Here is a 15,390-nt window from a genome sequence, read left to right as displayed (position 1 = left end):
TTGAACTTAGGAATTAAGTTATCTATAATTGTGCTAAACAAACACCGCTATCCCCTTTGTGTTATAGATTTATACTCATACAGAACACTTTCTTTGCAGGCTATATCTAATTCTAATACAATGAATCTATGACGACGAGTATAATGTTGATATTTAAAAAGAACCTTGTACACAACATGAATAACATTATTTATACACTAAAGTAGTCTAGTGAATATTTGATATTAACCATAGTCCGTAGGGACCCATGTTGAAGATGTTATTTTTCAAAAGGCATACTGGCTATTTAAAATGATGATCATTAATAACTCATATTCTGAATAATAAGGTGAACAGCAATAACAGTTGCTCTTAATCACATAATAACAAATACTCTTAATAAAATAATGAGAAATCCAAATACATATTGAGGCCCCTTGGATGCATTGTGTCTAATCTATGGATCCATTGTGCCTCTCTTTTTAATAGTTCCTCATCCCTATTGCCTCCTTTCTTGAGGGGGTATTCTATCTATTAGCATTGTTCTAAGCATAGATACTGTGTGCTTGTTTTCAAGAAAGTGACGAGCTACCGGTTGTTCGTTCATACTATCTCTATATGCTGCTCTTATCGTGCTTTTGTGATTGGCTAAACGTTCTTTGAAGTGGGTACAGGTTTTTCCTACATAGTGTTTCCCACATGGGCAAACTATTATATACACTACGTAATCGGAGGTGCAAGTTAATCTATGTCTGATATTAAATTTCTTAGATTTATGAGGGTGTGAGAGAGAATGTATTCCCAGAAATTAGAGTATTGCAGGTAACGCAGCTCCTACATTTAAAACAACCTACTTTTCCTTTAGGTAACCAGTTTTGGGATTCACAGGAAACATCATTTTTAACTAGTAACGTTTTAAGACTTTTGCCTCTGCAAAAGGTAAAGATGGGTTATTAGACAAAATAAACCAGTTCTTAGCTAAGTTTTTTTTTTGCTTGAGCTCTAGTAGTAAGCATTTGTTGGTCTAAGTGTGCAATTTCCTCCCATATTCTAGTGATGTCCGGTTCTTTGTAACCTCTCTGTAAGAACCTATTCTTCATAAGATTATATTGGGCCAATTTATCTTTCTCATTTGTGTTGTTCCTTATAATCCTTGTGAGTTGAGATTTTAATGGTAGCTTTGAAATTTCAATAGGGTGTTTCTGTCTGTCGGTTTGGAATACAATTTAGTTTGCAATTTGCAGGAGTTATGTGTATAGGTCTTATATAAACATAGGTCTAAATGTTTAATCTCATTCTTGACATATTCCATAGTGAACTGAACATTAGTTAAATGTCCATTTAATTTGTTATACCATTCAGTCAATTCTATCTCAGTACCACCCCATATTATGAGCAGGTCGTCTATATATCTACAGTATAGTAGAATATTGGGGTTATTATCCGAAAAAACATATTTCTCCTCATACCAGGCCATGAAAAGATTGGCAAATGCAGGGGCCATTGGGGAACCCATAGCGGTGCCTATGAGTTGTAAATAGTAAATGTTCTCATATCTAAAATAGTTATGAGTTAAACAAATGTTTAAAAGTTAAATTATGAATTCTATGGGAGGACCCATATATTGTGGGTTTGTGACTAGTTTTTGCCTAACTGCCTCTAATCCTAGTGAATGCGGTATAATAGTATAGAGGCTAGCTACGTCTAGCGTAACCAATATGACATCCTTGTTAAACATGTGTTGATTAAGTACTTTAATTAGGTCCATAGAGTCTAATAGGAAGGCTTTCGTTTTCTTAACAGTGTCCTGTAGGTGGTAATCCACATACTGGGCAACACTCTGGTATAAGGACCCTATTGAGGAAACTATTGGACGTCCTGGGGGATTCAATGGATATTTATGTACTTTAGGAACAGTATAGATGAAGGGATATCTTGGGTATTCAGTGACCAAAAATTTAAACACACGCTCATCTATAAAGCCACTATGTAGTGCCATACTAAGTGTGTTATCTAGAGTCTTCTTATATTCCCTGGTGGGATTTTTTGTCAAAGTCAAATAGGTCTTATTGTCACTCAGCTGTTGTAATAGTTCTTTGTGATAATATGAGTGGTCCAGAATAACAACTGCACCGCCTTTGTCTGCACTGCGAATGACTATAGAGTTATCTTTTCTTAGATTGTTTAATGCTTTCCATTCTTGGCTACTTATGTTGCTATATATTTTTAGGGATATCTTTACAACCCTGTTGGATTTTCCTACTGCAAATGTTAGTATATGTTTTAATGGCCGGATGGGTGTTAGGTGGCTCAAACTTGGATTTAGTATTAAATTTTGCCTGAGATGCAGTGTAAGTGGAATTAGATTTTTGATATATATATTTGAGTTTTAATTGTCGTTGTAATCTACATAGGTCTATTTGATTGGAAATTCATCAATTTTGGGTGTAGGAACATAGTTCAATCCTTTACTTAGTAATGAAACTTCTTCAGCACTAAGTATCCTTTGACTAAGATTAATGATTACACATTCATCTGTTAGGTCTTTGATTTTGTGGTTGTACCACCAACCCCATCTGTCGTAAGCTCTATGTCTTTGCCTACCTCCTTTTTGAATAAAAAGGGTGTTTGTTTTGGGACTTGGTCTGTATTCTTCGTGTCTCCCTATTTGTGTTCGTGTCTGCTTCACTGTATTCAGGGCCACTGGAATCACCTCCACTTGTGTCTGTTGTTGATATGTTTTGCTGGGTTTGTTTATCCTTAAACCTCTTTCTATAGTGTGTTGGTTTCCCACTTAACCAGGGGTAAACCAGTTTCTCCTTATAATCTAGTTCTACAGTGTGTAGTTTTTTGTTTTTAAAGTTTATCAGAAAATGTTCTGTATGAGTATAAATCTATAACACAAAGGGGATAGCGGTGTTTGTCTAATTACTACAACAGCATCTTACTCAGAACTTTATAACTATTCTCTGCTACAAGTTGTCATAGCTGAAATATCCTCTTCCGAATATGTTAATATATTCAGAACTCTGCATCTATATGTTCAGTTAAACAGTTTTCCTGTGATTCTCCAATATATGCACAAACAGTATTTAATGCCTTAAACTTGCAACTTTTCTATCACCTGTGCTGCTCTGCTTATTACTGACATACAATTCTATATAGTATTATGTACTGTGAACCTGCAACAAACCTTAGTTTGCATCTATGAGTCAATCTTCTACCAGTTTACTCTGAAGCCTGAATATCTTACATTGCTATATTTTTCCATTCATGAATCCTGCAGCTACTCCTATTAACTATGTCACAGTATCAATTTATGTTTCCATTAAAGCCAGACTATATTGTAAATACATGTTTCACTCTCCATGAATTCTACAATAACATCTTGCAACTATGAATCACAGAATATCATCTATCCACGTCCAGGATACTCTTCCCCGGGTCAGGGGTCGGTGTCTCCAATTCCCTACCACTGCCCCGAGGGTCTGTGTCCTGAGCGCATATACACCGGAACATGACAGACTTATAGACTAAGGCTTGGTAAATATGTATATAGACAAAACTGGCAACACCTGTTGAAGTATTTTTTTTTTAACTAAACAGCAGTTAAAGTGACAGTCAAGTCCAATTTTTTTTTTTCATGTTTCAAATAAGGCATGTAATTTTAAACAACTTTCCAATTTACTTTTATCACCAATTTTGCTTTGTTCTCTTGGTATTCTTAGTTGAAACTAAACCTAGGAGGTTCATATGCTAATTTCTTAGACCTTGAAGGGCGCCTCTAATCTAAATGCATTTTGATAGTTTTTCACCACTAGAGGGCATTAGTTCACGTGTTTCATATAGATAACATTGAGCTCATGCACATGAATTTACCATGGAGACAGCTCTGATTGGCTAAAATGCAAGTCTGCCAAAAGAACTGAAATAAGGAGGCAGTCTGCTGAGGCTTAGATACAAGGTAATTACAGAGGTAAAACGTGTATAATTATAACTGTGTTGGTTATGCAAAACTGGGGAATTGGTAATTAAGGGATTATCTATATCTTTTAAAACAACAAAAATTCTGGTGTTGACTGCCCCTTTAAATTTGAAAAGGATACAGAGTCTGCCTATTTATCACAACACGTTAGGGAGGGCATGAAAATCTAAAAAATGCAGCAATGATGTTTTTTATTGTAACAACTGATGCAGTTAACTTATATAAATATAGCAAAAAAGTAACAATACTATCATAGTAGCTTATCCAGGTCATTAACATATGATGTTGGACACTATTCAGGTACCTGTTACATATACAATTAAGAAAGTTCATTGGTTATATTGAAAGGGAATAAAAGTAGTGTTTCATTTTTGTATTATATATGAGTTCACACAATGTATTGTTTTATGTATCTTAATTTGTAAATATTAATATTATTGATTGTCTTGAAAAATGTCTAAATATGTAAACATATGTATTTATGTGTTTATATGTGTATATATGTCTGTAAATACATATACTGTATACACATAGAAATATATATGTACACACATACACACGCACACACACATATATATATATATATATATATATTTACATATTTAGACAAGTATATATATGTTTGTATCTCTATGTTTGCCTGCCTTGTAAATACATGTTTCACTCTCCATGAATTCTACAATAACATCTTGCAACTATGGATCACAGAATATCATCTATCCACGTCCAGGATACTCTTCCCCGGGTCAGGGGACGGTGTCTCCAATTCCCTACCACTGCCCCGAGGGTCTGTGTCCTGAGCGCATATACACCGGAACATGACAGACGTATAGACTAAGGCTTGGTAAATATGTATATAGACAAAACTGGCAACACCTGTTGAAGTATTTTTTTTTTCACTAAACGGCAGTTAAAGTGGCAGTCAAGTCCAATTTTTTTTTTCATGTTTAAAATAAGGCATGTAATTTTAAACAACTTTCCAATTTACTTTTATCACCACTAGAGGGCATTAGTTCACGTGTTTCATATAGATAACATTGAGCTCATGCACATGAATTTACCATGGAGACAGCTCTGATTGGCTAAAATGCAAGTCTGCCAAAAGAACTGAAATAAGGAGGCAGTCTGCTGAGGCTTAGATACAAGGTAATTACAGAGGTAAAACGTGTATAATTATAACTGTGTTGGTTATGCAAAACTGGGGAATTGGTAATTAAGGGATTATCTATCAGGGCCGGACTGGGAAATCAGACCAGCTCTGGAAATTTGTATAGACAGGCCCAACCCCGCCCCCTCCAACATAGTCACGCCCCCTCCAACATAGTCACGCCCCCTCCAAGCCAGCCAACGTTTTCCCTTCAACACACATATATATATATATATATATATATATATATAATAAAAAATACAAATAGTTACACAGCATACACATACATGCAGACACACAACATACACATGCATACATGCAGACACACTATATACACTTGCATACAGACGCACACCACAACATACACATACATGCAGACACAAAACCTACATATACAAACCGACACACACATACATGCAGGCACAAAACATACACACACCACAGAGTATAGGATTTTTAGGTGGCTAATTAAAATACCTAGAAAAGCAAAACATTGACCTCTTTTGACACTGTGACTTGATGCCACATGTATGGGTCACTCACAGAGTACCCCCCCTTGCCTTGATGCTGCAGCAGCAGCACCCAGATGCCCCAGCTTCAGATTTCACTCACTGCACAGTGCACACTGACTGACAGACACTGAAAGTGCAATAAAATGATGCCCCCAGCCCCACTGCAATAAAATGAAGCCCCATCTCCCCTGCAATAAAATGATGCCCCCAACAAAAATATGATGCCCCCAGCACAAAAATTATTCACCATCTCCCCTGCAATAAAATGATGCCCCCAGGCCAAGCCCCACTGCAATAAAATGATGCCCCCAGCCCCACTGCAATAAATGAGGCCTCTAGCAATAAAATGAAGCCCCACTGCAATAAAAATATGCCCCAGCTCCCCAGCACAAAAATGATGCCCCCTGCAATAAAATGATGCCCCCAGCACAAAAATGATGCCCCATCTCCCCAGCACAAAAATGATGCCCCTGCAATAAAATGATGCCCCCAGCAATAAAATGATGCTCCATCCCCCTGCAATAAAATGATGCCCCATCCCCCTGCAATAAAATGATGCTCCATCCCCCCTACAATAAAATGATGCCCCATCCCCACAGCAATAAAATGATGCCCCATCCCCACAGCAATAAAATGATGCCCCATCTCCCCTGCAATAAAATGATGCCCCCAACAAAAATATGATGCCCCCAGCAATAAAAAGATGTCCCCAACCCCCTGCAATAAAATGAAGCCCCCCTGCAATAAAATGAAGCCCCCATCCCCCTGCAAAAAAATGATGCCCCCAGTCCCCCTGCAATAAATGATTCCCCCAGCCCCACTGCAATGATGCCCCCAGCTATAAAATTAAACCCCCAGCCCCCTGCAATAAAATGATGCCCAGTCCCCCTGCAATAAAATGATGCCCCATCCCAACTGCAATAAATGATGCCCCCAGCAATAAAATGAAGCCCCCAGCCCCCTGCAATAAAATGATGCCCCAGCCCCACTGCAGTAAAATGATGCCCCAAGCCCCACTGCAATAAAATGATGCCCCCAGCATGTAGAATGTAGAGTTCATCACAAATACAGAAAATAAAACACAGCAAATAAAAACCGTCTGCTCGCCACCCTGGTGCAGGGACAAAACCAAAACCAAACAAGTGTTTAATTTGCCCAATGGTGGAACAGACATCCTCTCCTTCACTACCAGAGTCATTAATTAAATGAAGTTAAGAAAAATATCTGGTGTATATACAATACATACAAATATTAGATAAAATACATGCTTGTTTTGGGCAATTAATTAGGTTCAAAGTGACAATATGGAAGATAACTATTGGAACCAAATGCAAGTCTCATGAAGAATAAGATGCTGGAGTGATGTTTTCAATCATTAATAAGGCGGTTACGGCTATTACCCTCTTTAATAAAGTGACTACTGTCTCTTTTTGTAAAGATAATTCAAAACCAATCAATAAAAGCACAAAGGTTTGGAGAAAATAGAGAATTTAAAAACAAGACACCTTATTCGAACAGATGCTAATGGGAAAACACGTGAGCTTTGGGTTGAAGAAAAGTAATCTCAAATGTCAAATTTATAAACACTTGTAACCACATTAAAAAGCTGCAAGTTATTCATAAACCGCCGTAAGAATTTCCAGGCTCTAGAAGCTATTTTTCATAAAGAAGTTGTGAAACTTGCAGTAAGCATCCCCGAAGTGCCACTCGTTATGAAGAGCATATATAAAATTTACCAGAGTGTTAAATGCAGCCATCATCCATGGAAGCAGAAGCATCTGGGAAAGCCTGAAACTACCCAAGTAGTCTGCTGTCACAACAGAAACATTACTGACCTGGCATAAGGCTTCCCCAAACTGTCTGTGCGATCTGGCTCAGAGTCTCACAGACAGCCTCTCTGCAGAGTTAGGTGTCGCCGGACGCCGGTTGGAGGGTGAGTGCTGCAGCCGCGTGTGTGAAGGCTGTGGTCGCGTAACTCGCGTTCAGAAGTGGCACTGGCAACTGGCAAGTGGGTCATGTGACGGCGGGTGCTGACGTCACTGCCTGCCTGTCTGTCACTCACCGGTGCCGGGCGGGCAAAAAATTGCGGGAAATTTTGTTTAAAAAAAATAATAAAAAAATATATATTGTTTTTGTTTGAACCGGTGTGGTGGGCGGAGCAAAGGGCACTAGTGGCAGCCTAACAGCCGCACTGATCAGGGCAAAAAAAAAATCAATCAGCCACCCGCATCAAAAATGTGCTGCTCTCAGACGGCCGGCAGCCCACCGGGATTTTTCCCGGTATCCCGGCTGCCCAATCCGGCTCTGTTATCTATATCTTTTAAAACAACAAAAATTCTGGTGTTGACTGTCCCTTTAAATTTGAAAAGGATACAGAGTCTGCCTATTTATCACGACACGTTAGGGAGGGCATGAAAATCTAAAAAATGCAGCAATGATGGTTTTTATTGTAACAACTGATGCAGTTAACTTATATAAATATAGCAAAAAAGTAACAATACTATCATAGTAGCTTATCCAGGTCATTAACATATGATGTTGGACACTATTCAGGTACCTGTTACATATACAATTAAGAAAGTTCATTGGTTATATTGCAAGGGAATAAAAGTAGTGTTTCATTTTTGTATTATATATGAGTTCACACAATGTATTGTTTTATGTATATTAATTTGTAAATATTAATATTATTGATTGTCTTGAAAAATGTCTAAATATGTAAACATATGTATTTATGTGTTTATATGTGTATATATGTCTGTAAATACATATACTGTATACACATAGCAATACATATGTACACACATACACATGCACACACATATATATACAGGTGGCCCTCGTTTTACAACGGTTCAATTTACACTGTTTCAGAATAATAACCTTTTTTTCCAGTCATGTGACTGCTATTGAAAAGCATTGAGAAGCAGTGCATTTATTAAAATAGCCAGTAGGTGGAGCTGTCCGCTTGTGTTGCAGCAAAGCCAAGCAAGCTGAAATGAATCAGTTTAACCAGACCTAAGCTATTGAGCAGATTTCAAAGGAACAAGATCTTCCTGTCTATAAATCAGTCCAGATTGGAATGCATAGAAAGAACTGTTTGCAGAAAAAGGCAAGTGAAGTCTGTATTGTGTGATTATTTTATTAGGTTTATAATGCTGTTTAGCAAATGTTATTGTTCATTTAACTTAGTTTAATTATATATTGCCTGAGGAAACAGAGTAACTGCTGAGAAACACGTTGCATATCTGGGGGTACAGACTGTGCATACCCACCAGCTTTTAACACTGTATTGTTTGAATTTTATATGGTTTTAATAAATCAGTTTTTAAACTACAACAGTGTTTACAAGCCCTAATTGCCAGGTGCACATATGTGTTGGGCCTACTGTTTGGTTCATCACTGTGAGTGTGTTTGAGCTGTCCCTGGACTATGTGCAGCTGTCTGGAGGAGGTGAGCTGACACCTTTATACTGCCAGCCTGCGTCTACTAGCACATAAGGGTGCTCTATGAAAATTATTGGATAATGTGTAACACACTCTGATACAATATATCTAAAGCCAAGAACCTCTAGGACCCATTACTATCATACGGGTCTTACATACGGGTTATGAGAATCATTTAAAAGGAACATTCTGACTCCACGAAAACATTCTTGATAAAGGCACTCACAGTGCTGAAACGCGTAGATAGGAAGCTGTGGAGTCTGTTTACACTTTCCATTGTTACCCATCATCTATCGATAGCACCCAGGAAAAGATCCAGGAGGATCCAGGAAGATCAAGGAGGCAATTGTTACACTGTTACAAGACAGTGAAGCAGCTGTGAGTACTTCCGCCACGCATCTACACACATACGCTGGCCAGGGAGCGCAGCTAATAAGCCTGTCACACAGCTGAAGATTCACATTGAACATTTCATAACTATCACATCGATATAAAATATTCTTAAATAAGAAAATTTGTCACTTTGTTGCAAAGAAGCCAATTCAAAGAAATTCACGTATTCACCAGTTCACTTAATCATGAACTATATATCACCTGCACTTTAACACAGTACGGCAGAACAGCAAATTGCCCTGTCTTTTACTCACTGCAACCCACGGAGCTCAACTCAGTGCACGCAATAGGAATCTGCCTACACACTTTCAACGGGACTATTTCATTCACAAAGGATACCCTTACTCATTAGTCTTAAGTCACACATGGACATTATCGGAGAAATTACTAGTTAATCTTATTTACTTACAGGGGACTTAGTATTGCACCTTATCTATGTGATATTACATCGCTGAACAGTCATAGTAAATTAACAGCGATTGAATTGTGAATTGTAAATCTATGTTGCTAATTTTTTCTTCATCATTTTATTTAGTTGTGGCCACAACTTATTATTGTTATTTAATTATTTTTTATTAAAATAGCTTATATTATCCCTTTCTATATTTGTTTTTTATTATACATACTGATATATATCTAATTTTATTACACATTGTATTATACATATTGAGATTCAATCTCTTTTAACAATTGTTGGTTCTCTCAGCTGTTTACACAGCGCCTCTCTTACACCCAAATTTTTGTTTTCTCTAGTGGACTGAGTAGGGAGATATCAGTCTTATTTAGAGAGGCTAAGAGGGTTAGACTTAGTCCAGACTCTTGTTTTTTGATTAGTTTAATTATATATTCTGTGTTGTGTGATTATTTTATTAGGTTTATAATGCTGTTTAGCATTTAAAGTCTTCATTTCAAAACTTTAAAAATAATGCATTAGGTGTTACTTATGACAATTTTGAGAGGGGCCTGGAACCTATCTCCCTCACTTCACATTGACTTACATTATAAACTGGGTTTCAATTTACAATGATTTCAGTTTACAACCATTCCTTCTGGAACCTAACCCTGGCGTAAACTGAGGGCTACCTGTATATATATATATATATTTACATATTTAGACAAGTATATATATGTTTGTATCTCTATGTTTGCCTGCCTTTTTTTTCTAGCACCTAAAACCTCATATCTATTGAGCCAGTATAACTTTTTTGTGCAATATTATTTTTAAAATAATTTTTATTTGATAGTGTTATTAGGAGTGTTAACTGTACTTTGTAATGTATTTTGGATGTGTCTTGTGACACTTTCTTGTCTCACAAAACAGTTAACCAGAGCTCTGAGGATACACTTTCTTGATGCGCATTAACTTCAAGTGTGCTCAAGCAATCGCGTCATGATAAACCCCTTTTCCCTTGTGCGTTACTGTTAGCATACTACCCGTAATCTGGTCCTTTATACATTTAACGCACCTCCCTCTAATTAAAGGGACAGTGTTCAGTAAAATAGTTTTTTCCTTAATGTTTTTCCAAAAACTTGTTATACCCGCTGAAAAACATAAAGTGTATGATACATTTCTTCTTTAAGTTTATTTTGTATATTAAATAACAGGTTTTGCTCTTTGAAACCACCACCCATTAAAAGGGGCTGTCCTTGCAGGAAAATCAGATCTCCTTATTTTATTACTTTCTATACACACACACATGGTTATCTCTATCTGTTTACCAAAGCCCAATACTTAGGCTCTTAGATGATCTAAGTAATCTCGTTGGTACAGTGAGGCCCTTAATACTTCATTACAGAAACTATCAGTATAGGTAGGGATACCATAGGCAACATCAGCTATTTCAAATGCTGAAATAAAGGTAAATATATATATATAATGGAAAAATTGGGAAATAATTAATGGGGGGGGGGATTAGGGTACACTGTCCCTTTATGGGTGCAGCAATTTTGGAGTTGCTGCAAACACATTTGCACGGGAATGCAGCAAAAGTGGGAAATGACCTTAATACTATGCTTATAAAATGTATTGTATTTGATGTTAATTTAAAATTGTTTCCATGTACTTTGGTGAAAATCAGAGCAAAAAAGATCTAATACTTGATTCCTAACCTCTCCTTTTTCTGTGTTAAAATTAGAAATCCATAAGTTAAAATATTTATATCAAAAGTACTAACTGTGAATTGTGTAAGGATTGAAATGCTGGTTTGATTTTTGCAGAGCAGGAAAAATGATTAACACAGAGGGTTTAGCAATAAGACCAAAATCTAGGCCAGTGTTTTCAAAAGAGTATCCTTTAAAAAAATAGTTTCAGAATGTTCTCGTTTACTCATCTTAACTGCTATGGAAACGCTGTGGGCCAGATTACAAGTGGAGCGCTAATTAACGCTCCTAAGCAGGGAACTGTATTTGCTTGTGCGCTAACCTGACGAGCGCAAAAAGACGAACTTACTATATCGCGCGTGCTTTCACGTATTCCCCCTTAGAAGTCAATAGAGAAAAAAAAAGTGGAAAAAAACCTTAACACCCCACTCTTGCGCAAACCCGATTGCATATTCTCGTGTGTGCTAACCTGACATGAAAATATGAAAATTTCACATTCCAATGTTTTTCACATAGAAGAATATGTCCTATTTATTCAAAAATAAATATTTCTACAAATATCCAAGAAATTATATTAAAATATATTCACACACATCCAGGGAGTTTCTACTCCTGCACTGTTACTTACATATGTGGAATTTCTTGGATGTATAATTATTAGGCTGATTGCACTGGTAATTACTACTATCAGTGAGAGTGCCCTTTCTGCCCAGTATTTTATTTATATATATTTATATATATATGCAGAGGGGCCTATTTATTATAGTGGATCATGTCCGCTGCACATCGATAAATGCCAACAGCATACGCTGTCGGCATTTATCATTGCACCAGTAGTTCTTGTGAACGCCGCCCCCAGCTGATTCGCGGCCAGCAGGGGGTGTCAATCAACCCGATCATATTCGATCTGGTTGATTTCTGTCAATTTCTGTCCGCCACCTCAGAGCAGGCGGACAGGTTATGGAGCGGCGGTCTTTAGATCGCTGCTTCATAACTTCTGTTTCCGTGGAGCCTTCAAGCTCCATACGGAGCTTGATAAATATGCCCCATAGTGTGTATATAACCATCAGGTGTCTGTTTTAATTCTGAGTAACTTTCCTTGTGGTGGTTCGCTCTCCACACAGTTAACAATACCTTCATTTTTTGAGGTAATATACTTGGGTGCTGGACAAGGGAGGCTTTTCTCTTTTCTGGGAAATTTTTAGGAACTTTCTATATGTTATATATGTTATATATACAGTATATATATATAAATACATACACACAAATATATATATATGTATATGATATGTATATGTGTGCGTGCGTGTGTGTAAATGGACCTTGCAGCTTCTTTAACCAAACATTGTCATTGCACCAGTTATTTCTTTGTAAGAATAGCACCACTACTTCTGATCATTATCATTTCAATTAAAATGGAAAAAATATAATTTTACGTACAAAAATAAGTCTAATATATATATTTATTTCATGTAAGTGGCAAGAGTCCATGAGCTAGTGACGTATGGGATATACATTCCTACCAGGAGGGGGCAAAGTTTCCCAAACCTCAAAATGCCTATAAATACACCTCCCACCTCACTCATACCTTAGTTTTACAAGCTTTTGGCTAGATCACGAGTTCTGCGTTAGCCTTAAAAAGCAGCGTTGAGAGGTCCCAACGCTGCTTTTTAATGCCCGCTGGTATTACAAGTCAGGCAGGTACAGGTGTACCGCTCACTTTTCTAAAGCGACTCAAGGCTACCGCAAATCCCCTTACGTCAATTGCGTATCCTATCTTTTTCATGGGATTTGCCTAACGCTGGTATTACGAGTCTTGGAAGAAGTGAGCGGTAGACCCTCTCCTGTCAAGACTCCTACAGCATTTGAAAGTCAGTAGTTAAGAGTTTTATGGGCTAAGGCCGGAACATAAAACTCTTAACTAAAGTGCTAAAAAGTACACTAACACCCATAAACTACCTATTAACCCCTAAACCGAGGCCCCCCCACATCGCAAACACTAAAATACTTTTTTTAACCCATAATCTGCTGACCGGACATCGCCGCCACTTTAATAAATGTATTAACCCCTAAACCACTGCACTCCCGCCTCGCAACACTAGTTAAATTTTATTAACCCCTAATCGCCGCCACCTACCTACATTAATTAACTCCTAATCTGCCGCACCCAACGTCGCCGCTACTATATTAAATGTATTAACCCCTAAACCTAAGTCTAACCCTAACCCTAACCCCCCCTAACTTAAATATAATTTAAATAAATATAAATAAAATTACTATCATTAACTACATTATTCCTATTTAAAACTAAATACTTACCTATAAAATAAACCCTAATATAGCTACAATATAACTAATAGTTGGAACAGCCATTAGAATGCGAGGTCAATCCTATTAGCTGATTGGATCAGCCAATCGGATTGAACTTCAATCCAATTGGCTGATTACATCAGCCAATAGGAATTTTCCTACCTTAATTCCGATTGGCTGATAAGATTCTATCAGCCAATCGGAATTCAAGGGACGTCATCTTGGATGACGTCATTTAAAGGAAACTTCATTCTTCGTTAGGACTTCGTTTGAAGAGGATGCTCCGCGTTGGCTGGATTGAAGATGGACCCGCTCCGCTCCGGAAGGATGAAGATAGAAGATGCCGCCTGGATGAAGCCTTCTGCCGGTCTGGATGTCCTCTTCTGGCCAGATAGGATGAAGACTTCGGACCCTCTGGAGGACCACTTGTGCCCGGCTGGGTGAAGACAGCTCAAGGTAGGGTGATCTTCAGGGGGTTAGTGTTAGTTTTTTTAAGGGTGGATTGGGTGGGTTTTAGAGTAGGGTTGTGTGGGTGGTGGGTTGTAATGTTGGGGGGGTATTGTATTTTTTTTTAACAGGTAAACAAGCTGATTACTTTGGGGCAATGCCCAGCAAAAAGCCCTTTTAAGGGCTATTTGTAATTTAGTATAGGGTAGGGATTTTTTTTTTATTTTGGGGGGCTTTTTTATTTTATTAGGGGGATTAGATTAGGTGTAATCAGTTTTAAAATTTGTAATTTATTTTTTATTTTCTATAATTTAGTGTTTTTTCGTAATTTAGTTTATTTAATTGTAATTAGTTTAATTTAATGTAGGTAATTTATTTAATTATAGTGTAGTGTTAGGTGTATTTGTAACTTAGGTTAGGATTTATTTTACAGGTAAATTTGTATTTATTTTAGCTAGGTAGCTATTAAATAGCTAATAACTATTTAATAACTATTCTACCTAGTTAAAATAAATACAAAGTTGCCTGTAAAATAAAAATAAATCCTAAAATAGCTACAATGTAACTATTATTTATATTGTAGCTATATTAGGGTTTATTTTATAGGTAAGTATTTAGTTTTAAATAGGAATAATTTAGTTAATAATAGTAATTTTCTTTAGATTTATTTAAATTAGATTTAAGTTAGGGGGGGTTAGGGGTTAATAAATTTAGTATAGTGGCGGCGACGTTGGGGGCAGCAGATTAGGGGTTAATAATTGTAGGTAGGTGGTGGCGACGTTGGGGGTTAATAAATATAATGTAGGTGTCGGCGATGTTAGGGGCATCAGATTAGGTGTTCATAGGTATAATGTAGGTGGCGGTGGTGTCCGCAGCGGCAGATTAGGGGTTAATAGTATAATGCAGGTGACGACGATGTCGGGGTCGGCAGATTAGGGGTTAATAAGTGTAAGATTAGGGGTGTTTAGACTCGGGGTTCATGTTAAGGTTTTAGGTGTAGACATATTTTTTATTTTCCCATAGGAAACAATGGGGCTGCGTTAGGAGCTGAACGCTGCTTTTTTGCAGGTG

The sequence above is a fragment of the Bombina bombina genome, chromosome 8, assembly GCF_027579735.1.
Source record: "Bombina bombina isolate aBomBom1 chromosome 8, aBomBom1.pri, whole genome shotgun sequence".
Lineage (NCBI taxonomy): Eukaryota > Metazoa > Chordata > Amphibia > Anura > Bombinatoridae > Bombina > Bombina bombina.
Note: the sequence above shows the minus strand (reverse complement) of the source record.